This window comes from Vanellus vanellus, assembly GCF_965231255.1.
Source record: "Vanellus vanellus genome assembly, chromosome: 2".
In the NCBI taxonomy this organism is placed as follows: domain Eukaryota; kingdom Metazoa; phylum Chordata; class Aves; order Charadriiformes; family Charadriidae; genus Vanellus; species Vanellus vanellus.
This window is the reverse complement of record NC_138906.1, coordinates 163,913,064-163,938,034: the sequence shown is the minus strand read 5'-3', so window position 1 is coordinate 163,938,034 and position 24,971 is coordinate 163,913,064.

Here is a 24,971-nt window from a genome sequence, read left to right as displayed (position 1 = left end):
AGATATTGTCCAGGGGAGTGTGCAGTGAAGGGCGTCCTCTGTGCGGAGGTGCCGGGGCTGCCCCGTGCCGGACACAGCCGGTGCCAGCCGGTGCCAGCCGGCTCCAACGGCCCCACCGCAGGACACAGCTGAGCCCCTCAGCCAAGCCGGGGGCGCCCCGCGGGGGGAAAAGAGGTTTGCGGCAGGGCCCAAGGCGGCCCAGGCAGAGGAGGAGGAAGCCCAGGAGGGAGCAGCAGCAGAGGGAGCCCGAGGGCGGCGGAGGAGGAGGGCAGGAGGCGCTGCAGGCCCGGAGCAGGGATCCCCTGCAGCCCTGCAGAGAGCCCGCTGGAGCAGAGGCCCAGCCTGCAGCCCGGGGAGGGCCCCAGGCCGCAGCGGGGGGATCTTTCCTGCAGGAGCTGCGGCCGTGGAGAGCCCCGGCGGGAGCAGGTTGTCCCTGAGGGACTGCAGCCCGGGGCAGGGCCCGCGCTGGAGCAGGGAGAGGTGTGAGGAGGGAGGAGCGGCCCAGAGGGGCTGCCATGGACTGACCGCAGCGCCCATCCCGCCCCTGCGCCCCCCGGGGTGGGGAGAGGGGTGGGAGGGGAGAAGGTGGGAATGTGAAAGGGAGTGGGCATTTGTTGTTTTAATGTTTGTTTCTCATGACCCAAATCTATTTTAATTGACACTAAATATTCATATTTGGATTCTGTATGGAAGTCCTTATGAACCATATCACATACGTGTTATTCACAACACTCAGTATTTAATAATGTTTAATTCACCTTTAGTAACACCAAAATGGTTGGAAATGCACTCAAATCCAGAATCTTAATGCTCACACAAGTTATGGACGAGGTTCACATTTTGTTTTTTTTCCCCATATTCCTAATTTACTTGTCTTCAGTCAAGTACCTGTCCACAATGTTATACTATCAAGATAGCTTTATTTTTATTTCTTTTTCTCTGGTGTTTATTATACATATTTTTACTCTTTAACTAATTTTAGGCTTAAAAAGAATAATTTTGGCTAATTACATGTTTATTTTCAACAACTCATATTCATACTGACTGAATTATTCTGAAACTGAGACTGAATAGAATCCCATTTCAGACGCTTTTATGCTCCTAACATCATTGCAGAAAAAAAAAAACAATATGGTGAGTGATGCAGAGGTTGACAGTTCATAGATACAAATACCTGAACCTGTTTGAGGAAAACATATGTATAAGAGAGAAAGCTATTTCTTCATGATAGATGAGATTAATATCCCTGACCTCAAGAAATTGAGGGATGAGAATCAGATGGTGGTGATTAACGTTATGCAAAATATTTTACAAGTAAACCCAGAGCAGTGGAAATTGCTTTTCTTGCAGATGGGGGGGGGGGGGGGGGGAGCTTTAGGAAAAATCAGTTCCTTTCTCTCCATTCTGTGAAGTATTCCGTATGTCTTTGTCAGAATGAAAAATAAACAAAGAAAAAACAAAACAAAACAAAACAAAACAAAGTACTCTGTTGTCTCTTCCTAACCCCCACTCTCAAAAGTATTTTTTTTGGTATAAATGAAATAGTCTGATTCATTGCAGAGGGAAGGGGATTAAATTAGAATTAAATTTGATGCTTAATATAATTCCACTTTACTGGTAGAAAAATATAATCAAAAAGGGGCTCTAAAAGAAGGAAATTAATCAATATATGGACTACGTTTGAAGTTTTCATGCACTCATGTTCTCTTCCTTTTTTAAGAATATTTTGCCATTGCTAGAAAGGGATCCTCAGAAGTCTGACTGAATGTAAGGTAGCATAAAAGCTTTCAGATATCTGAACTGCCAAACATTTGACTAATATTGATTATTGCCATCAAAAAATGCTTCCTCATCTGCTAGCACTACTGCTAAAAATAGGTCTCTAGTCCCCAAATTCCTTAGAAAAAATACCCCTCCACTATATTCACATAGCTTTTCCTTTAGAAAGAAAAGGGAGACAGTGAAGATATATAAGCCAGAAAGGACCACCTAGTGTGATGAAAAGATTAGATCACTTTAGAGTATTTTCTACATATCTCCTGAGTGATTTTTTTTTTTTTGCATGCTATGTGAATATGCAGTAGAAATATTGCTTCTGTTAAAAGCAAATATTTGTGTCTGCCTCAAATTGTTATTCAATGAGAAAACATATACCTCCCTCATTGCCTGTGTTATGTTTTTACAGTTGAAAACAGCAGTGGGAAATGACTATTGATTTGTTGCACAATTTCTTCTTGCATTTCTACTTTATCACATTTATATACTGTATAACCTGTGCATGTATTCCTTCTTGGGCCATTATAGGACTTCTCCATCAGTTCTCTCTCTTAACCCCAGAGCAAAATTCATCAGAATATTAAACAAACAACTCAGAGTTTCAAGTAGATTAACTTTCCAAAGGATATCTGTAGAGAATATATATAGAGAAGCCAAGTGCAAGGTCCTACATTTGGGTCGGGGAAATCCCAGGTACAAATACAGGCTGGGCGGGGAATGACTGGAGAGCAGCCCTGAGAAGAAGGACCTGGGGGTGCTGATTGACGAGAAGCTCAACATGAGCCAGCAGTGTGCGATTGCAGCCCAGAAGGCCAACCGTATCCTGGGCTGCATCAAAAGAAGTGTGGCCAGCAGGTCAAAGGAGGTGATTCTGCCCCTCTACTCCACTCTGGTGAGACCCCACCTGGAGTACTGCATCCAGCTCTGGAGTCCCCAACAGAAGAAGAACATGGGCCTGCTGGAGTGTGTCCAGAGTAAAGCCACGAGGATGATCCAAGGGCTGGAGCACCTCTCCTATGAGGAGAGGCTGAGCGAGTTGTGGCTGTTCAGCATGGAGAAGAGAAGGCTCCGGGCAGATCTTATGCAGCCTTCCAGTACCTAAAGGGGGCCTACAGGAGAGCTGGGGAAGGACTTTTTACTAGGGCATGTAGTGATGAGATGAGGGGGAATGGCTTTAAACTGGAAGAGGGCAGGTTCAGATTGAAGATTAGGAAGAAGTTTTTCATTGTGGGGGTGGTAAGGCACTGGCACAGGTTGCCCGGAGAGGTTGTTGAGGCCCCATCCCTGGAGGTGTTCAAGGCCAGGCTGGACATGGCCTTGGGCAGCCTGATCTATTGGGAGGTGTCCCTGTCTATGGCAGGGGGGTTGGAACTCAATGATCTTCAAGGTCCTTTCTAACCTAAACCATTCTATGATTCTATGATTCTATGATTTTTCCCTCCCCGTGGAAAAGTTACTATAACTGGCTGATGTGAGGAGTCAGATCCTCTCAGTGCACGTGAGGAACAGCTGAGATATGTATTTGGTTATTTCCATTGTAGACGATGGGCAGGAGAACCCCTAAAGTCAGAGATCCTGAATGGGTCTATGGGGGGTGTTAGCAGAAAGTTGTTTAGAATAGGACAATCTGTGCATCCACAGAAGCACAATGTGAGATACTTGCACAACAGAACTGTTCAACAGGGAAGTCCCTTAGTAACACTCTACATAGGCTGCACAGCTCCCCTGAATTTGGGTAGAGTGAGAGAGGAAGAAAGGTTTGGTTTTACGTGCCTAAATCCTCTAGCCTTTGGGGTCTTTAGGTTAATGTTGTAAAGAGAGTGGTGGAAGGGTCTTTACAATCTTTGCCTTGTTCTTCCATGCAAGAAACAGCCACTGTATGGTACAGAGATGGCCTGAAACTGTACTGAACTTTTCTTGTTAAACAATAACTTAATGAGATCTTGGAAGAGGAATTGCTGCCTCCAGTTCCTCCACCTCAGTTTTCCGTTGCCAATTTCTTTTAAAGGCTTATACTAAAACCCCTGAAGTTCTACATGTAGGGGTGAAAACAGCAGCATCCTCAATTTCTGCAGTGTCTTTCAAGCAACGTCCTCTGTTTCTGCAGTATCTACCAAGGCGATCAGAATGTTTTTTGAGTGGAAGAAGAATATTCATTTTAAAAACTTCACAGACATCTGGGAAACTGCAGAAGTTGCTGTAGAAACTGAGTAGGAAATTTTCAGAGGTTCTGATCTTTCACTCAGGAATTCAGAGCCTTCGGTGTCTCTAATGAATTTTATTCTAAATTATTTTTTATAATCACAAAGTCTATGGCAGATAACAGAATCATGATCTCATGGTCCTTCAGATGCTGTGAGAGTAAAACCCCACTTACCCTTAGTGAAGCCCACAGGATTTTTCTTGCTCACTCGAAGGCAGAATTCAGATGTAGTTATGGGAAGAGAAAGATAAGGAAAAAATTTAATCAAAATATACAATAAGAAGCTTTTGGAAGTGATCGTTCTTGATATCTTCAATGTGCTTATTTCTAACCACCAAATTTTCATTTCTCCTTAAGAAAGTGTAGGAAAACAAATAACTTTAGTGGGCCAAATTCAGTTGGGGATTATATTTGCTCCTTCCACAGCTGCAAGTAACTGCATCAATTATCTGAAGTATATTAATGGATTAGTCAAAACAGAATACAGTTGTAATAACAATAAAGCCAAAAGCCTTTTGCCTAGTTAATGTCTAGGCAGATACATTAAGTTACTGAAAAACAAGTGAGACATGTAAAAACATAAACATTTCTCGTCCTCGAACAATGTGCTTAGTGCTTATTAATTATACTGAAGTAGTATTACTGATTAGTTTAATAGAAAACATCACGAATGAAATTATCATAAACAGAAACTTAGAGTAAATCCCTCAGCTACCTAGTTTTCTAGACTTGAGAAAATAAAAAGAAAGAGATTTATTCTGGGCTGAAAAATGTATGGCGATCTACTGACAGTAAAAGGAGCATTTGAAATGCGTCCTCTGCCTATAATACCATTTCAGTATATGCAGCTTCTAGTTCAATATGAGCTGATGTTTCTGGCCTATGCAAGATACAAACTTCTTAAAGATTCTGAATTAAAGTGATTGGTTTTTTATTCAAGACAGAGTGATATCAGTAGTGGGGATTCCCTGAGTCCATTTGAATAGCAACTCAATTAATTGTTGTTATAGAGAGGCTTTGTTGCATGCTGGTGTCCTTATAGAATCATCTATGAAATTTTTTTTTTTTTTTCCTTTTTTTGTTCTCCTTCACCCCCAGAAAGGTTTGTTTTTTTCAGTGAAACCCAAATATGACTTTTTATTCTTTGGTCTCTTCTGTCCTTTCCCCCACAAGAAAGGGGGGGAAAAGAAAAAAGGAACTGATACTCTGACAGTAAGTACAATATGAAGACTTAAATAGAAAATGAATTTAAGATGAGCTAAAGTAAGCAAGGGATCGAATATTTAGATTAAATTGGAAACTGGCAAACAGTTTCCAAATTCAACTGCTGGAAGTGATTAGAATTTGTTACTTAATTTTCTTTGGTGTAAGATCCAATCAGAGTTGATATATTTTCATATTCATGGTATAATTTTGGAATAATCAATGTTATGTTTATGCAAATATTGCCTGGTTAATATGATCTTCTCTCCAATTAGAGATTAATAAAGCTACTAATGAGATTTGCATCTCCTGTATTTAATTTAGACATTTATGTGAATTTCAAAAAGAACCCAGGAACAGGCTTCCCATATTTAACAGAAGAGATTTAGGAGCCTTAGAATGAGCAATAAATCCTGGACTGTGAGCAAGAGCTGGAATGATGTGTCTGAAATCCTCACCCTTTAGGGGGTTTTGACTTCAGGAGAGGTAGCTCTGTTCAAACCTTTCAATTCGTTCTTCAAAGTAGGTGTCTACAAGTGTTCCCTGGGAGAAATGAACCAAGTTAACTTCTGAAAATGCCGACAGGGAAAGAAATGTTGCTGATGTCCATAACAGCCAAACAGAGGGGGACTTGGACCCTCCCTGAACTGGGCACTTCTAACAATAGCTGCATATTAAAAAACAAGTTGCATTTTATCTTGGGGATGGGAGGCATTAGCCATTTGTAACTGTTGCTGCTTTTATTTCTAATCGGTTCAGGGAATAAGTCGCAAATGTGCCTGCATATCTGAAAATGGGTAGGCCATTTTACTCAGATGCTTTTGATTCATCCTTGACACATTCATTTTATTGTGCTATTTAAATGTTATAATCCTGTAGACACACTTACAAGAGCAAGCCCTTTTGGATGTTGAGACAAGTCTGGGTCTACTTGTGGGATCTCAAATGAGGACAGGAAGGGTTACCTACCACAGTGCAGACTTCTCCATGTAAAATGAACATAAGGTTTTGGGACAGGATGACTTCAGATGGGCAAGCTTTCTGCTGTCTTTTAAAGATAGAAGGCTGTCATCAACAAACATTTCATTTTTAGTCTCTAGGTTCATTTCTGAACCTTCTAATCTATTTTGTTAAACCTGCTCTTACAGCAAGAAAGCCTCTGTTCTGTTCTCCAAACAGTCCCAGCCCACTGTAATTTCTTCCATCTATCTAGACCTACTGCACAGTTACAGTTCATCATAACACATGTTCAGTGGATAGGCCAATTGTGCTGTATTCGCAGCCCTTTTGAAAACTTACAACGTATCAGTCCAGGTCTCTCTGAGGATTTATTTAATAAAACACATTTTGTCCCTAAATTGCATGTTATCTGTATCGCACACATTACCATAAGGAAATAAATTTACAGCTTGCTATATTAAGGGCATATAGCTGCAATGATATTTACTTAGGGTACTCTAAATTCAGTTCAAATAATTTTTTTATACTATCAAAATAAAAGAACAGTGTCTTTATCTGCTGGAGGTGGGGTGGGAAAAACACCCAAAACAACAGGTGCTAAGGATTTAATTATTTTTTTGCTATACTTACAGAAATTGTTGTGTGCTTACCACATTAAATTCTAATGAGCTATTGGCAATTACTGCCAAGCAATTAACCAGCAATGGTTGTCCTTTAATGTGTTAGTCGCTTCTCTGTGGCGTTTAATTTAAATGGTTACCTCTGTAGTCACTCAACAGTCACTCATGTTGGATATACTGTGCTTTTTATAGAAAGAATAGTGGTATAATGCTGTTTAGTTGAGCACATCCCTGAATCAAGAGCTGGAAACTCAACACAACTCACTCATCTAAGTGGCCCATACAACTTGGGTCAAAATTTTAGGAAGTTACAGTGTGGATTTTATCACACCTAGCTCTGATGTCTACAATATCTATGCATATGTCTGAGTATGTCTTCTTAAGCTCCTTATGATCACAGTAGAGAAACAAATTTCATGAGGTGGTTATCTCTACATTAAATATTTAGTGGCAAATAAGGTAAATAAAAGTTGATGGAAGTTAGTTGCTCTGGGGAAAGGTACAAGGCCCAGAAGCAAGTTGTTTATCTGCGGATGCTGTCTAACTGCTCAATGTTGGATAGTTTTTTCTAACATGAATACAGAAAGTGATGTAGTAGAAATGCATAATGAAATTATGTCACATAGGAATAGGAAAAGATGAGTTTCATACTTTTGAATGTAAGTGGTTCAGTTTTTCTAATTTGTTTGGTAGAATTTGTTCCAAATGAATTCCCTAAGGTAACAACAGGAATCTCCACCTGAATGTTTTACTTACCATGTTGTAATCACTGCATAATTTTTCAGTATTTTTATATTCTTATAGGACACTGTACAGATTGCAGAGATTCAAATAGGGATGGAGAATCCATTTAAACTTTATTTTATTTGCAATATCCATAGAGTTACCATAAATCCTAGATGATCTCTCTCAAGCCAGTGTGGGAATTCTGTGATTACCAACCACGCTGAATTAAATCTAAGTTGGGGTTTTTTTGTAGACATTTGTTTTCCTGCAGTCTCAGCTTTTCAGTATACACTATTTATAAAACAAAGGTCTTTCAACTTGAAGATGTTGACTGCTGAGCTCAAAGAAATGAAGACTTGCCCAGTGACTCTGTATTCCTCCCTGCAATATAATTCAATAGGTGTTCTTTTTCGTAGATTGAATGATTCTTGGGACTAAGCACAAAAGGAACTGCCCTATTTAAGTCTTATTCTGCAAATAAGTTTGCTGCTGGCTTTGTTTCATTTAGCAAATACCTCAGAACTAGGGAGTATGTCTAAAATAGACAGACAAGCATGAGAATCAGAGAACAATATCATTTTGCACGAACAGGTATGGAATTCCACATTATTTAATGCAGACGTGATAACGTTACCCAGACTGTGCAGTACTACGTTCAAGAGGGAAAAACACATAACGTACCCTATTAATCATTGCACTCAATTAATAATGGACCTTTTAGTAAATGTCTGGGCTGAAACACTGTAAGTTTCAGAATGAGTGTAATAGTATCTACAAATTCCAGCCTTATTTTAAGCCAAGGTCAGGATCTCCTTTGCGATTTGGATTTTTTCCCAAAACACCTGCACAGATCTGTAGCACATCATCTTATAAGGATGAAGCAAGTAAAAGAGAACAGCTGAGTGTCCTTTACATAACAGAGAATGTCCTTTGGTTGTTGCATCACAGCAGGTTATTTTGTTTCTGTACATGTTATAAGGGATTAAGCACCAACAGGGAATTTAAAATTATCACACATTTTATTAACTCTTATGATCCCAATCTCTTTGAGATGAGTTTTTGAGATGGGAACTAGTCTGAGGTGAAAATGAAAAAAATAATAGTCGTGTTAGAATACAGCAATACTGATGCTGGATTTACTCAATTTTTATTTTTTTTTTTTTTTTACATTTTACGATGTAGAACATGACTCTGTCTCTGAAGTGGTAATATCAGAAAGGCCCTGTCTGTGAGAATTTTTGCTGGTGGGCTCCATGGAGATATATATATAGTTTTGGGTGTAGAAATAGCTGCTAGCAAACACCTGGCAGAAGAGAGGAAATGTACGTGTCAAGAAGCTGGTGGCTGGAATTTTCCCAAGGACTGGCAGTCCTTGCGATTAGTAGTTCTGTTTAATTTTCAAGAAATGACAAAATCAGCGCACCAAGAGCCTGCTCAACCTGTAGGAGACCACAGGCACCCAGTAGTGTCACAGCTGGGTTATGGAACCCGGACTACACCCAAAGGGAGGGCAGCTGTGGACAAAGACTCAGGGTTGCATAGACAAATGCTGAAACAAGGACCTCTGTAGGACACTTTCTAAAACATGCACTAGTAGCCACTGGCGACTCAGCACAACCTTCCACTTCTGAGGAGGCAGTTGCTATTGTCAAGTTGCAGTTGAGATTGCTGAGACTGCAGTTGAGCCACCCTCCAGTTAGATAACTCTAAGTGTTTGTGTGTGTGTGATTGAGCACCATGAATAACTAAGTCAATGTGCTGTGTGACTAGTTATCTGCTATTAATAATAACACTGTAGGTCTATTAGTAGTAGCTTAATGAAAAACAGGTTAAATTCCCAAATAAGGAAAAGAGAAGTTACAGCAATCTCCTTCATGCTAAAGACAGGCAAGAGATAGCACAGCAAGTATATAAGGCACTGTGCAGGATAGTGGGAAATTTGGTCCTATGTGCATGCTCCGTGCTAGCCATGTATGCAAGTAGTTAATAGAAAACTTCATATCAGAATAATCAATAGCTTAATACACTTTTGGGGGTGATCTGTGTTGAAAACCCTAAAAAAGCACAGCCAAGCTTCCTCTGGTCTGCTTTTCTCTTGGACATGGACAAGGTGGGAGCAGCAGACATGAAAAAGAGTGTATTTATTGGCTCAGATCCAGAACAGTATTCAGGTTTGTGAATCCAGACCTCATCTGCAGCACCAAAAATGTTCCCTGAGCATGAAATTATGTATATACACACATTCTTTGATGACAATGTTGATCCAAGAACTTTCTTCCCTGCATGATTGTGCATTGGATAACAAAGACCCCCTTTCCCAAAAGTTCAATGATACCAATAATGAAGTGAGAATTGAATGTGAATCTTGACTGTAATGTATTACTGATGAATGCTGCGTTATGGGCTTGGCTACTACAAATAACAGAATACCAGCAATAAAATAAACTTTACCAGTTTGGAAGTTCTTTTGTTGACTCTTGCTGCTGTTTTATAGGCATTATTTAACTCAGAAAATAATAGTTGTTAAAAGACTGCCCTGTTTTATTTTCTTTTTTAGTGACAAGCTGATCTGATAGCAATCATCTGATGGAAAATTCGTCCAAATGTAGCATTAAGATAAGCCAGAGCTTTTGACATTGCTCAGTAGAAACATAAGATACAATTCGTAACTGGAGAAGCTGCTGTGCACAGTTTGATGCTTACACAACCCAACGACACAGATTCAGTCAGTAATGGAGGCTGGCAGAGTTTGGAAGATGGCAACAGGAATTTAGCGTAATAGAACGTGCTGATGGCAGCTTGCTGCAAAATTAAATGCCCTGGTGCCTGCACTGATATGATCCAAGAAGCACAGTTCAAAGGCACAAGCTGATCTCAGCAACACCCAGGTCTGGACTGATAAGTCACTTGGTAGCATCATTGGTGTTTGGCTTGAGGCTGTTTGCCGCTCACTGGAAGGACTTCAGCATCTATTAGAATGATCTTGCATTTAACTAGCAGAAAAATGCCTCAGCTGCTAAAAGAATGAAACTTCTAAAAGCATGCTATTATGAATCAGGATCGTTCCAGCACTAGCTGGGCATTTAGAGTTCTCTGGTGTGTGTATTATTGGCATCGTTATCCTGATTATCAGTGTCTACTTGGCTCATTTATCTGTGGATATAAATCTGTGTGCTTATGCTGAGTACTCACTGAGCATACAGGAATATTTCAGTGCATAAAATTTGGACAATCATTTTTATAAGATTAAAAGACCATTTCAGAATGACTAGCTCACTTCACCAAACCATCAATTTAAAAAAAAAAACAAAACCAAACCAACCAAACAAACAAACAAAAAAAACAAACAGAAAACCAACATGCAAGTTTCCTGTAATTTGAAATAGCCACTGGTCAAAAGCTTCAAAAACTGTGGACTACTCACTTTATCCAGATTTTTGTGCTGTGCCCATGTATGTGAGGACTGACTATGATTTACAGGCAGAATGACTTCCAGAGTTCCCATCCCCAGATGCCTATTCCACATCAGGCACAGCTCAGTTGCTCATGTTGCAGACTCTGAATCACTGCAAGTTACAGTTCCTGCACTAAGGAGAATAAATGATGTGTTGGGTTTTGTCAGTTTGTGCAGTACGGAAATGGAGGTATTCCTTCACAAGCAGCTTAGAAGCCCCCATGCTGAAGCAGGACTATGTCAGACAAGGTCTGTGTGCTTAGTTAAGTGGCCCATGATGCTTGGCTGTGATCACCATTTGGGAGTCAGGTGTATGTTGAATAGAATTTCCTACAAGAGCACGACATCCAAGATCCCAGGTCCAGGATATCTCTTTTCCTTCTCAATACTAAAAAAATACCTAACAAAAAAAACACTGCCACAACCACCAACAAGAACAAAACACCCCCCCCCCCCGCCCTTTTTAATAAAAGATTATTTGCTTTTGTCCACAAAATGTTAACTAATAATTTCAGTTTGATAACTTAGACTATGCAGATTTCTTGAAAGTTAAAATTTTTGATTTCTACTGAAAGTGTTCTTAGGTAGTCGTCTTTAGTAAGACAACTGGGAAATGATACTGAGTTATTAAATGTCTTATGTAGAACTTGTTCATGCTTTGTAGACTTGGTCAAGATGTCAAGAAACTGAACTCCTGCTTTATTTCTTAGTCTGTGGCACTCTTGGTTGTGAGTCACCAGGTTTGCGGGATCAGTTTATTCCTTCACAGTCTCACTTCTTCCCAGTGTAGAATGAACAGGTAACTCAATGTCTTTCAAATACAGCACTGAAGGAATTTGGGAGGAGAAAAGTAAAAGGATTAAGTTCTTAATGGGTAAAAATATACACATTATACTGTTGTCATGATCTGAAGGGTTACCTGGTCTATGGGTGTGTAGAGATCGTGAACATGGGTTCAAAGGATTCCATAATACACAAGGACAAAGAGGCATTTTTCCCCCAAGTTTCTCCACTTTACTATAGATTACCACAAATACAGAAATAAAGTCACCACTAGCAAGTGTATCTATGATTAATAAAGTGGATATATATCTCTTTCAAGCTGTCAGCAATCAATAATATACTATCAATCAAAATACTATCAAAATAATATACATATAATAACAGTATGGCAATAATCAATTACAGAAACAATCAATATTATAGCAACAACCAGTAACAGCAACAAGCAAGTACATCTATACTTTCCAGGTTATTACAAACTTACCTTTAGTGAAGGAATTTATCAACAATATTACAGCAGATATGATAGATTTCTTATATGGATATATAGCAAGATTTGTATCAAGTGAATTAGACAGATTTCAGAAGGGGCCAAACCATCCCAGAGAGGAGGACAAACTGAATTAATCACGGAAGTGGGCGCAGAGGGTGACCAATAAGATAACAGGCAGAGTCTCACTGCAAAGACAGTCCATGTCCCAGAGTGTGGCATCTGCCAGGCATCCCTCGTGAGAGTCCAAGATCTTGTAGAAAGTTCATGTGCAATTCAGCCTGTTTAGGAAACAAAAAGTATATGCAGCACAGTAAGTTCTCAGAGGGAGAGACTCCATTGAGTCCTTTTTGTAACATAGAGACATAAGAAACCATAGGCCATCACCAGATCGAGCAGTCAACAGGTGCTGTTAATTTCTGGTTTTCACCTATAACAGCCAATAGATGATTTTTTCTGTTCTTTCAGACCAATTTTTATTCTTCAAGACAGTTTTCCTGTTCTTGCAGTTAGAACAGTCAGTGGCAGTTACCAATTATTATTTTCTCAGGATGTTTTCCCCTTTTTACAGACTATTTTTCACCTAATAAAATGCCATTGCAGTTCCTAGTGAGCCACCAGGTGCCCACCAAGCTGCTCTATGACTCCCCTTCCTCAGCTGGACAGGGGGAGAAAATATGACAAAAAGCTTGTGGCTTGAGATAAGGACAGAGAGAGAGCACTCACCAATTACTGTCATGGCCAAACAGACTTGGGGAAATTAATTGAATTTATTGCCAATTAACATCAGAGTAAGATAATAAGAAATAAAAACAAATCTAAACTCACCTTCCTCTTGCCCCTCCCTTCTTCCTGGGCTCAAATTCACTCCCAATTTCTCTATGTCCTCCCTGCCAAGCAGGACACAGCAGGATGGGGAATAGGGGTTGCAGTCAGTTCATCACTCGTTGCCTCTGCCACTCCTTCCTCCTCACTCTTCCCCTGCTCCAGCATGTGGTCCAACCCATGGGAGACAGTCATCCACAAATTTCTCCAACGTGGGACCTTTCCACAGGGTGCAGTCCTTCAGAAATGGTCTGCTCCAGCATGGATCCCCCATGGAGTCAAAGGTCCTGCCAGGAGCCTGCTACAGTGTGAGCTCTCCATGGGGTCACAGCCTCCTTTGGGGTGCATCCACCTGCTCCAGCATGGGATCTTCCATGGGCTGTGGGTGGATATCTGCTCCATCATGGACTTCATGGGCTGCAGGGGGATAGCCTGCCTCACCATGGTCTTCACCATGGGCTGCAGAGAAATCACTACTCCAGCGCCTGGAGAACCTCTTGTCCCTCCTTCACTGACCTTGGTGTCTGCAGGGTTGTTTCACATATTCTCATTCCTCCCTTCTGTCTTCCGTTGCACAGCAGTTTTTTCCCCTTCCAAAACATGTTATCACAGAGGTGCTACCAACGTTGCTTATGGGCTCAGCCTTGGCCAGAAGTGGGTCCGTCTTGGAACCAGCTGGAACTGGCTTTGTCCAACATGGGGCAAGCTTCTGACGTCTTTTCACAGAAGCCACCCCTGTAGAACCCCCGCTACCAAAACCTTGCCATGCAAACCCAATACATTATTGATGGTATCTGAGGAAGTCTCTGGTTTCTCTAGGTTCCTAGTTGTATTTCAAAGATGCCAGCTGTACTTCTCAAGGACGCTTCTAGTTCATAGAACTAGTTCCTAGGCTCACAGTCCCCAGGCTGGCAGTCATTTTCAGTCAATATTTTTCAGCAGACATTTTCTTCTGTTCAGCAATTTTCCTTTCTAAACAGGTCACCTTTATGGCTGCTTACATCAGCTGTTAACATAAAAAGCAAAAGTAAACAAGTAAGGGAACCCCTAGATATTCCTACACAACAGTTCTAATAAAATTAGAAAATCTTTAGTTTATGAGATTTTTTTTTTCTTTTTAAAATGGAGCAGAATAGGAAAGGTTGAAAAGGAAATTTTCTCTGAATGCAAGCATCCTTAAGCTGCAGTTGATGTAGTCTCTGAAGAACATATAAGAAGTTGATGACAATGAAAATTGTGTCTTTTTCTGATAATGCTGACAGCTGACCTGTCCATCAAAAAGACATAAAATGAGAACACTATTTCTGACTATGAGCTCCAAAGTGGACAACAAGAAATACTGACAGCTCAGGGGCGGTTTGACATATTCATCCAATAAAAAAATAAATTAAATATTATGTGTGGTGGAAAAGATGTCTACACCCTACTTTTTGTTAATCTTAGATTTCTTTTGGCACTTTGCTGTTTGTAACCCTGAGGACAGCGTACTAACGTTCAAATGACCAACAGTAATGCAACATCTAAAAAGAAAATCAGGATTGGTGGGGAAAAGATAAACTACTTACTATAATTTACAGCATTATTCATCACGCTATCAAACATTAACAATATATATCTTTCTGATTTTGACAAGTTTTCCTGTGTGCAAAAGACAAGTCATACATTCTGCAAACTACCCAGTCTCCTAGTTTATGAAAAATAATCATTCTGGACAATCTGTTCTTGTTGCCTTTCTTGAAGCCCAATAAGAATGTTAGAAAGTGGAGGGCCTGAGAGCAATACTACATCCAAAACTGTGCCCTCCGAGATTTAATGGTAGACAAAGACAAGGAGAGTGACAGAAAACTAGTAAAACTTTTGTTCTTTTGAAGTCAAAGAAAGTTTTATCATTCAACTGACTGCTCCTAAATCCAGAAATTCAGTTTCTAAAATTTTGTATTTGCCTGAAAACATAAAACCACAACCCTCTATTGTTTTCCCTTGTTGCAGACAGGGAATTGGCAGTGTGTCCAGAATGGAAACATATTTTTCCATTTACTGGATTTCCTCTACTAAGCTATTATTTTGATGGTTTTTATACTTGAGGTATCTGAACATGAAAACTGTTGGCAAAAAATGGGTAACAACTGTAACAAAAAAAGGAGATAGGAAAACATAGCAACCATTCATCTGTCAGTTACTGATGGTGACAGTAGGGTAAGATCTGAATAACAGATGACACAGTGACCCACAGTGATGCAAGAGAGGTGAGAGGCCAACATGATATCTAGAGGATACACTATGCAAGAACATTAGAAGACAGAGCACTGACGTTCCCACAGTATGTTTCTTCAGGGCCATCTGCACTATCCTTTAAGCTTCCTCTAATTAACTAGTTAAATGTACTAATTGTGCGCATATTTTGCTCTCCAAGACAGATGTGTGCCTGCCTGCAGTTATGTATTTATATGTAAGAAAAAAAACTGAAAAACCTGAAAATACCTTTCTTTCTGTGAAACAATTTAGTTTGTATCTAGTTACTATCAAGAAGGGAGGTAAATGAGAGTAATAAATGGAAAGTTCAGGTAAGGTTAAATGATACTGTGATTTTGGTCAAGTAAAGCATTATTGGGATTATCTGGTATCAGGCTCAATTAAAAGAAAGATGTTTTATACATGAAATGCTTAAAAGTTGCATCTGCCTACAGCTCAGGCACCAAACTGACAAATTTAAGGTGCTGTAGGCCTCCACTCATTTGTTGTTTAAATGAGATATCCGCCTTCTCTTCGTGATCAAATTTCTGCTACTGAAATAGATGTGGGTTTGTGTCGCAGAACTTGCAATTTCTTTTCTTAAGCTTCCTCTGTCCCTGTAGACTAAAGATTTGGTCCTCTTTGGTTCCACAGTCTCAGTGCAGTTACATCTTTTCCAAATTGACTGATAACCCTTTGTAACTCCTCAAGTCTGTAGGACACCAAAAACCTTGTTGACAGAAACCTATTAGGATTCCCAATGTACACATTTGCCATCTGGATAAATCCCTGAGCAACTTGGTCTAATCCCATAGCTCAGCCTTTGTGGAACAGGAGGTTGGACTAGAAACTTCCTGAGATCTCTTCCATCCTAGATTACTTTATAGTCACATGGGTTCCGGTGTCCATGTTCAGACACCTATTCTAAAGGACTTCCAACAAAGTACCCGCAGGAAGAAGAAACAAAGGTTTCTACAGATAACAGATTAAGTATTTGTCTGTACTATGGAAACTCAGATTCAGATCATGCAACTATTACATCTGCAAGGAGGGTGTGTATAACCATAGCCTTCTTTAAATAAAAGCTGTCAATGTTTACGTGGGAGTCACAACACAGAGATCTGTTCTGGGAACAGGCACTTACCCCATTTTTTCAAGGAATAATAACTTTGTATAGTTGACAGCACCCATATTCTACCTAAACAGTCTTTTTCATGCTTGCAATAGAAGTGGTGTCTGCAACACACCCAACAGTGGTCAAAAGGTTCTTTTGTGAGTGTAAGACTCTTCCCAAACTGCACCCATAAAGGGAGAAGGCTTTCTGGATACGGTATGGTGATATCCTTTCTCCTCTGCTGCCATCCCATTGTAGGCCTCTGTAGAAAGACCATTTACTTATTTTGCAATATTTGCATTGGAGAACAAGGGTATTGCTTAACTAACCTATTTTTTAAAACAAACACATTCTTTCTGTCTCTTTTGCAGACATGTCTGCATAAAAAGGAGTCCAACAATTTCAGAAAAAGAACTAATACTGTATTAGTTAAAGCATTAATTATAGCAGTTAGTCAGCCCATAATTTTAATCCAAGACAATTTTAGAGTTTCAAGCACAGTAAACCTTATGAGGACTACCAAGATATAACAAAGCTATGTAGGGGGAAAATGAGAAGGGCCAAAGCTCAATCAGAACTCAGCTTGGCCACTGCAGTTAAAGACAATAAGAAGAGATTCTTTGAGTATATCAATAGAAAAAGGAAGACTAGGGAAAATGTAGGCCCACTGGTGAATGAGACAGGTGCCCTAGTGGTGGAAGACACAGAGAAGGCAGAGTTACTGAATGCCTTCTTTTCTTCGGTCTTCACTGCTAAAGCTGTGAATGAATCCCATACTCTGAAGGCAAAGGGGAAGGTCTGGAGAGAGGATGATTTTCCCTCAGTTGAGGAGGACCGTGTCAGAGACCACTTGGCCAAGCTGGACATTCACAAGTCCATGGGCCCTGATGGCATGCATCCGCGAGTGCTGAGAGAGCTGGCGGATGTTATTGCTAGACCACTCTCCATCATCTTTGAACGGTCATGGAGAACAGGAGAGGTGCCTGAGGACTGGAGGAAGGCTGACATCACTCCGATCTTCAAAAAAGGCAAGAAGGAGGACCCAGGGAACTACAGACCAGTTAGTCTCACCTCTGTCCCTGGGAAGGTAATGGAGCGACTCATTCTGGATGTCATCTCCAAACATGTTGAGGAACAGGAAGTTACTGGAAGTGGTCAACATGGATTTACCAAGGGTAAGTCGTGCTTGACCAATCTGATAGCTTTCTATGATGTTATAACTGGTTGGCTGGATGAGGGGAGAGTCGTGGATGTCATCTACCTTGATTTAGCAAGGCTTTTGACACTGTCTCCCATGACATCCTCATTAGGAAGCTGAGGAAGTATGGGCTAGATGAGGTGACAGTGAGGTGGATTGAGAGCTGGCTGTGGGACAGAACTCAGAGGGTTGTGATCAGCGGCACAGAGTCTAGTTGGAGGCCTGTAACCAGTGGTGTCCCCCAGGGGTCAATACTCGGTCTAATTTTGTTTAATATATTCATTAATGACCTGGATGAGGGGACAGAGTGTATCCTCAGCAAGTTTGCTGATGATACCAAACTGGGTGGGGTGGCTGACACCCCAGAGGGCCGTGCTGCCATCCAGCGTGACCTGGACAGGCTGGAGAGCTGGGCAGAGAAGAACCTAATGAGGTTCAACAAAAGCAAGTGCAAGGTCCTGCACCTGGGGAGGAAGAATGCTAGGCACCAGTATAGGTTAGGGGCGGACCTGCTGGGAAGTAGCTCTGAGGAGAAGGATCTGGGGGTCGTGGTAGACAGTAAATTATCCATGGCCCAGCAATGTGCCCTTGTTGCCAAAAAGGCCAATGGAATCCTGGGCTGCATAGGGAAGAGTGTGGCCAGTAGGTCGAGGTCCCCCTCTACTCTGCACTGGTGAGGCCACAACTGGAATACTGTGTCCAGTTTTGGGCTCCCCAGTTCAAGAGGAACAGGGAACTGCTGGAGCGAGTCCAGCGAAGGGCAACTAAGATGATTAAGGGATTGGAGCATCTGCCTTATGAGGAAAGGCTGAGAGAGCTGGGACTCTTGAGCCTGGAGAAGAGAAGGCTGAGGGGAGACCTTATTGATGCTTACAAGTATCTAAAGGGTGGGTTGAAGGAGGATGGAGCCAGGCTCTTTTCAATGGTTCCCAGTGACAGGACAAGGGGTAATGGGCACAAGTTAGAACACAGGAAATTCCGTTCAAATACACGGAAAAACTTCTTTATGGTGAGGGTGACAGAGCACTGGCACAGGCTGCCCAGGGAGGTTGTGGAGTCCCCTTCTCTGGAGATTTTCAAGACCCGCCTGGATGCAGTCCTGAGTAATGTGCTGTAGGCAATCCTGCTTTAGCAGGGGAGTTGGACTAGATGATCTCTAGAGGTCCCTTCCAACTCCGAAAATTCCGTGATTCCGTGATTCCATGATTTTTTTCTTCAGGAAGTTTATTGCATTTTTTTAACAGGTGTTCCAGTTTTTTATAGCAAATCTGTCCTTTTCTGCTTGAGTAAAAAAAAAATAAAAATCTGAAAAACTGGTTCCATGGAACACTTTGTCCTTCAGGGATATCTTTATTAAACCCATTGATCTCTATCCGCCGTGTTTCTTTGGTAGTCAGCTCAGGTATCACAGCTGGGATACCCACGCATCTGAGTTAAGTTGCTTTGATGAACAAATATTCTGTGAGTATTTTTTTTAGGTATAACAGTGCAAATGAGTTAGACTGCACAATCCAAATGTCTCTGAAAAAGCATCACCTTGAGTATCACATGCTGTTTAGGTGTTAACCTAACCTAACAGTTATTTTATGGCAAATAGTGTCTTACAGCTGCAAGTATGGTTAAACTTGATAACTCTGGGATATTTCCTCCCATTGTAATGGAGATCAGAAAGACTGATGCACTGGCTGTCCAGTGCTATTCAATTAGGTCCCACATTAGGTCCTGGAACAAATTACATTATATTATGCTACGTGTTTGGGTGTTCTTTTTTTTTTTTTCCCAATTCTTTTATCCCAGCAATTAAGTAAAATGAAAACCTTGTGGACATAAGTCGATTTTTTATTTCAAATGGAAATATAGCAACAACAGCAACAACAGCAACAACATGAACTATAATAATGATAATCACAATGATGATAATAATAATAATAACAACAACAATGAATGATTTCCATTTGAGATGTAATTTAAATAGTGGAGCAGAAAAGTGGAAAACTGAAATTTGGTGTCTTCCACAGAGTGAGATGAAAAGCACACTCCTTTCATTCAGCAACCCAAAGTCAAGGGATCAGTGAAGGGCTCCTCCTTAGTGTAGAAGTTTCAGTCTACCATTTACTTTCCTCAATGGAATCTTTTAACTACATTTCACAACCAGATTCACCAACCATTGACCAATAGGGTACTGCTTCAATTCTTGTGTTACACAAAATATTCAAACAGAGAACAAAAGCCGTACTTAATCCTAGTAGCCAGATTAAGCCGTACTTAATCCTAGTAGCCAGATTTGAATGTTTCAGTGTATATTCAAGCATTTAATTCAATGTGCCGCATTTACACTAGGAAAGCGCAGAGGACTTCACACCAAATACCTCAGAACATAGTGAGATGATGGGAAATAATGTTCACCTCTCTTTATAATTTTGTTGTTAGAAAGAATTTTCTTACAAATCGCAATTAAAATTTCAAATCACAAACAAGAAATTTTTTTAAATTAGGTAGAAGAGGGCAAAGGTCTCTACAATATTTTGAACCAAGAATCTGAGCTATCAAAACTTAAATTAAGATTCTTAGGGAAAAAGTCTAGGAGGGTTTTTTTTGTTGTTGTTGTTTTTGTTTTTCTTTTAGCACTACCTCCATCATAATTGGTTCAGAAATGTGTTAGCCATATTATATACCTCAGAGTGAATCTAATGGAAACCCAGAGTACAGAAAGCTATTTACAGGTATACCACCCACTAGTCATAATGAGAGACTGAAATGATGTAGAGAGTGACATTCATGGGTGTATGGCAAGAAGTGACAACAAGTAATTTTGGAGTAAAAGGTCAAACTGTCAAGCACTTGCAGCAAATAACCATTTTCAAGGATTCTGATGTCCATTACAGACAAGCTTTCAGGGATGGAGCCCAGGCAACATGGGGACCCATAATGACCTGGGGTTTTCAAATTTTTTTGGTTTTTGTTTTTCAGAGCAGAGAGGAAGAAAAGTATTTCTCACATTTGGTCTCAGAATAGGCACTGTGTTACAGAATACACTAGAAGAAAAAGCTGTCTGCAGGAAAAAGCCTGTCAAATAGTTCAGGTTTACTTTCTCTCTTGTCAGTTATACCAGTTAAGAAAAGGATGTAGTAAACATCAAGCTATCTTTGTGTTATGATAAATAAAAACATTGATACTTGAAAATGAAAAAGATATATTTCTAGTAGATAAAATAGTTTTAAAATTATTTTATAAGTCATTCTACAGCCTACACAGCCCTTTGAGCGTTGGCTGTTGTCTATGCCCACTGTAGCCCCTAACTACACTGCTAGAGGACAGGTGGAGAAACTCCACACAGTGGACAGGTGGAGAAATCAGACAAAAAGATTGGGGTAAACACATTGGACTGAATGTATTCCTCTAGTCTCATAATATACAGACTGCCCTTATGCCTCAGAAAAAACAGTATTTTTATTGTCTCTAGTTCTAATCAAAAGTCTTGGAAGAAATGTCATACTTCTCACTTGAGCAAAGGGGATTGTCTTCAATTTCTTCATTACCTTCTTTTGACTCTCTCATGACTTTATTTTTGAGATAAATCAGAGCATTCATGTCTTCCATATTGCTGACCTAAAGGACAATATAATAACATAGTAGAAATGAAGATGAGAAAAAATCACAATCATCCATTGCAAATCTGAAATTCCTATGGTGAATTAATCATATCAAGCTATAGAATCATAAAATCATTGAGGTTGGAAGGGACCTTTAAGATCATCAAGTCCAACCATCTACCAAAACCACCACTAAACTATGTCCCAAAACATCATGTCTACCCATCTTTTAAATACCTCCAGGGATGGCAATTCCACCACTTCCCTGGGCAGCCTGTTCCAATATTTGATAACCCTTTCTGTGAAGATGTTTTTCCTAATATGCATCCTAAACCTCTCCTGGCACAACTTGATGCCATTTCCTCTTGTCCTATCAATTGTTAATTGGGAAAAGAGACTGACCCCAAGCTCTCTACAACCTCCTTTCAGGTAGTTGTTAACCCTCAGCCTCTTTTTCAACAGACTAAACAGCCCCAGTTCCCTCAGCTGCTCCTCATAAGACTTGTTCTCTAGACCCCTCACCTGCTTCGTTTCCCTTCTCTGGACACTCTCCAGAATCTCAGTATCTCTATTGTATGTATTTATGGCATGTTCTAGGGTTTGGGGCTCTAAATCACACATAAATGTAGCAGAAAATTTGGAACTTCCTCTTCCTTAAGCTGTTGTACTACAATTGATTTGGACACACCATTGTAATATATTGCTGGAAATAGTTACAGGGCAGGTGTTTTCTTCCATGAAAGAGGAAAAAAAAATACAGGAAAAAATAGTCTCGTGTTAAAAAAATGTCCATTTTCTTTCTTTCATAGTCACAATTACTGCTTCTTACCACCTTCCCTTTCAGTGTGAGTGCCAGTATTACAGATTACTTTAGAGACCTTTTATCTGAAAAGAGTAATGTCTCTCAGAAACTTGAGGAAGGGAGCTGCAAAATAGATCTGCACAGTCAATATTCTCAAGCAGTGCAGAAAATAGTGTGTCAGACAGAGGATATGTAAACTCAAAACTTCCTGTTCCTCCATTTATAACACTTAACCAGCATCACAACACTCCATATGGATGGCAAACCACCACACCAAGCTTAATTACTCAGCTTTGAAGTTACACCATTTTTCAGTTGTATTGCTTAGTTCTTTGGACCAGCTATAGAGTAGAAGTAAGAAGTGCGGCTACCTCCTTTAACCAGTCCAGCCCAGGTTCCTCCTGCCTGGCTGCTGGAGCCCAGGCCAGCCTCTGCCCAGGCTGAGAGACGTGGCTGCTGCTTTCCCATTCAACCAGTAACAAAGCTGTGCATGTGTTCCAGAGACAAATGCATGGACACACACTCAGAGGGCACTGACGCAGCCGGTCACACAGAATGCCACAGGCAAGGCACTGCTTTCAACAGCAGCTACATGCAGGACCCAAATAAAACATACCATAGACAGTCAAGTCCTCTTCCTCCTCTTTGGTTGGTAAAGATAAAAGCTCAGTAGTGAAATCACCTATAGACCACTCAGAAGGTCTCATAAGCCAATGTCTGTCCCTGGATTACTGCTTTAGAAACTAGAGAAGAGACTCAAGTCAATTTTTCTATTAAATAATTTCCTAGCTCATCGTTTTGTCTGATCAGCTTAATGATCTATGTTACTTCCACTTTCAATGTGAATATTAGCCATCAAACCTTTACCTTGTGACTTACCAGTCTGATCAGTCAGCTATTCATACTCTTCACTCTGTTACTTCTACCAGAGCTTAGAATGATTGTCTAAAATTTCTAGGTTTACTGTGCTTGAAACTCTAAAATTGTCTTGGATTAAAATTATGGGCTGACTAACTGCTATAATTAATGGCAACTCATAAGTTGCCAACCCCCTTTTCCAGAGAATGTAAACCTTCCTTTTTTTCCTGAGGTCCAGCCAAAGTTCTCTATTTAGCCAGGCTGGTCTTCTTCCGCGTCTGCTTGTTTTTCTTCTCCTGCGCTTTTAAGAGCACCTGCTTGAAGTATGCCCAGCCTTCCTGGGCACCTTTGCTCTTCAAAACTGCCTCCCAAGGGACACTCTCAACCATGCTCCTAAACAGGCTAAAGTCTGCCCTTCGGAAGTCCAAGGTGGCAGTTTTTCTGGTTCCCCTCCTTACTTGATCAAGAATTGAAAATTCTATCAATTCATGATCACTCTGCCCAAGGCGACCTCCAACCTTTACATCCCCCACAAGACCTTCTCTGTTAACAAACAGTAGGTCCAGTAGGGCACTTCCCCTAGTTGGTTCCTTCACCAGCTGTGTTAGGAAGTTGTCTTCCACACACTCCAGGAACCTCCGGGACTGTTCCCTCTCTGCTGCGTAGTATTTCCAGCAGACGTCTGGGAAGTTGAAGTCCCCCACAAGAATAAGGGCAGATGATCGTGAGACCTCTGCCAGCTGCTTATAGAATACTTCATCAGCTTCTACATCCTGATTGGGAGGTCTATAACAAACTCCCATCACGATGTCTGCCTTATTGGCCTTCCGCTTAATTCTTATCCATACACACTCAACACTGTCATCCACACTGTTAAGTTCCAGACATGATACATGTCATCCACACTGTTAAGTTCCAGACATGATACATTCATTATTCATTTAAAATTTTGTATATTGATAAATACCATAAGTCATTGGGTAGCTTTGGACACATTCCACAATAGACATTTAATCAATAAGGATTTTCTTGAGAGCTGAGTCCTTTCATGGAACCAGTGCTTCAAATCTAATGTGATGAGTAGACTTAAAAGGGATAGTTCTGTAATAGGTTCATTTAGTACTTATCTTATTTTCTTGCTGGAAACATCAAAGATGCCCAAGTATTTTATTGAAGCATGAGGGAATGATTAGAAAATGAACTTAAAGGCATTTCAATATCTACTCACAGCTACTTCCTCATGTAATGTCTTCAAAGCCACCAGAAAGATAACAGAATATTTTAACAAATATTTTGTCACAATGTGCGGTGCTATAAAATTTTATAACAAAGTATATGCCACATGATCATTTCTATTACACACATCATGAAATACGTGAAATGCTTTGGATTGAAACACCATTTTGTAGCAAAGTCTTTTTAAACTCTGCTTTTACAATGAGTTCACTTAAGGTCTTTTTCTTCAGTCAGGGTAATTCTTTCTTTTTTTTTTTTTTTCTTCTCTTCTTTTAAAATCTTATTAGGGATCAAAATGTAGTTTCAAATGCATGAAAGCCCAGTGGAAAGGGATAGAAGGCAAGGGGAGAACATTCATTGAGCATAAGTGGCCATGTCCTCAGAGGGGGTCTGTGCTGGGAAAAGGTGTTCAGAGGAGAGAGTAAAGAGGATGGTTTCACTTTGAGGGCAATGTTTCTGAGACATGTAGGACACAAGGATGGGCATCTATGCTAGGACAGATCCTGAGAGAAGAGAACTATCTATTAATCTGCGTTCTGGTCTTTGCAATGGACTAGGACCAAGCTGGCATACATGAAATAGTGAATTCATGGAAAGAACTAAAGGTTGCAGTATAAGGACTCCAAGAGGCTACACAGTTAGGGCATGGCTGAATCTGGATGAAGGTGCAGCCAATTATCTCTCAGTGTACCGAAAAGGATCAAGATCTGGTCTCTGGCCCAGTCAATTGCATAGCATAAATTCAAAGATAAGTTACTAGCCCTGTTTTCCCCAGCACAGCTTTGTCTGCCTCACGGGAGCAGTTGCTCCCCAAGCTGCCTCCTAACTGCGCCCAGGCATGGTTTGGGAGAATGCAAGAGTCTGGTTTGGATGACCAAGGGACCAAAAGAGCAAGGCA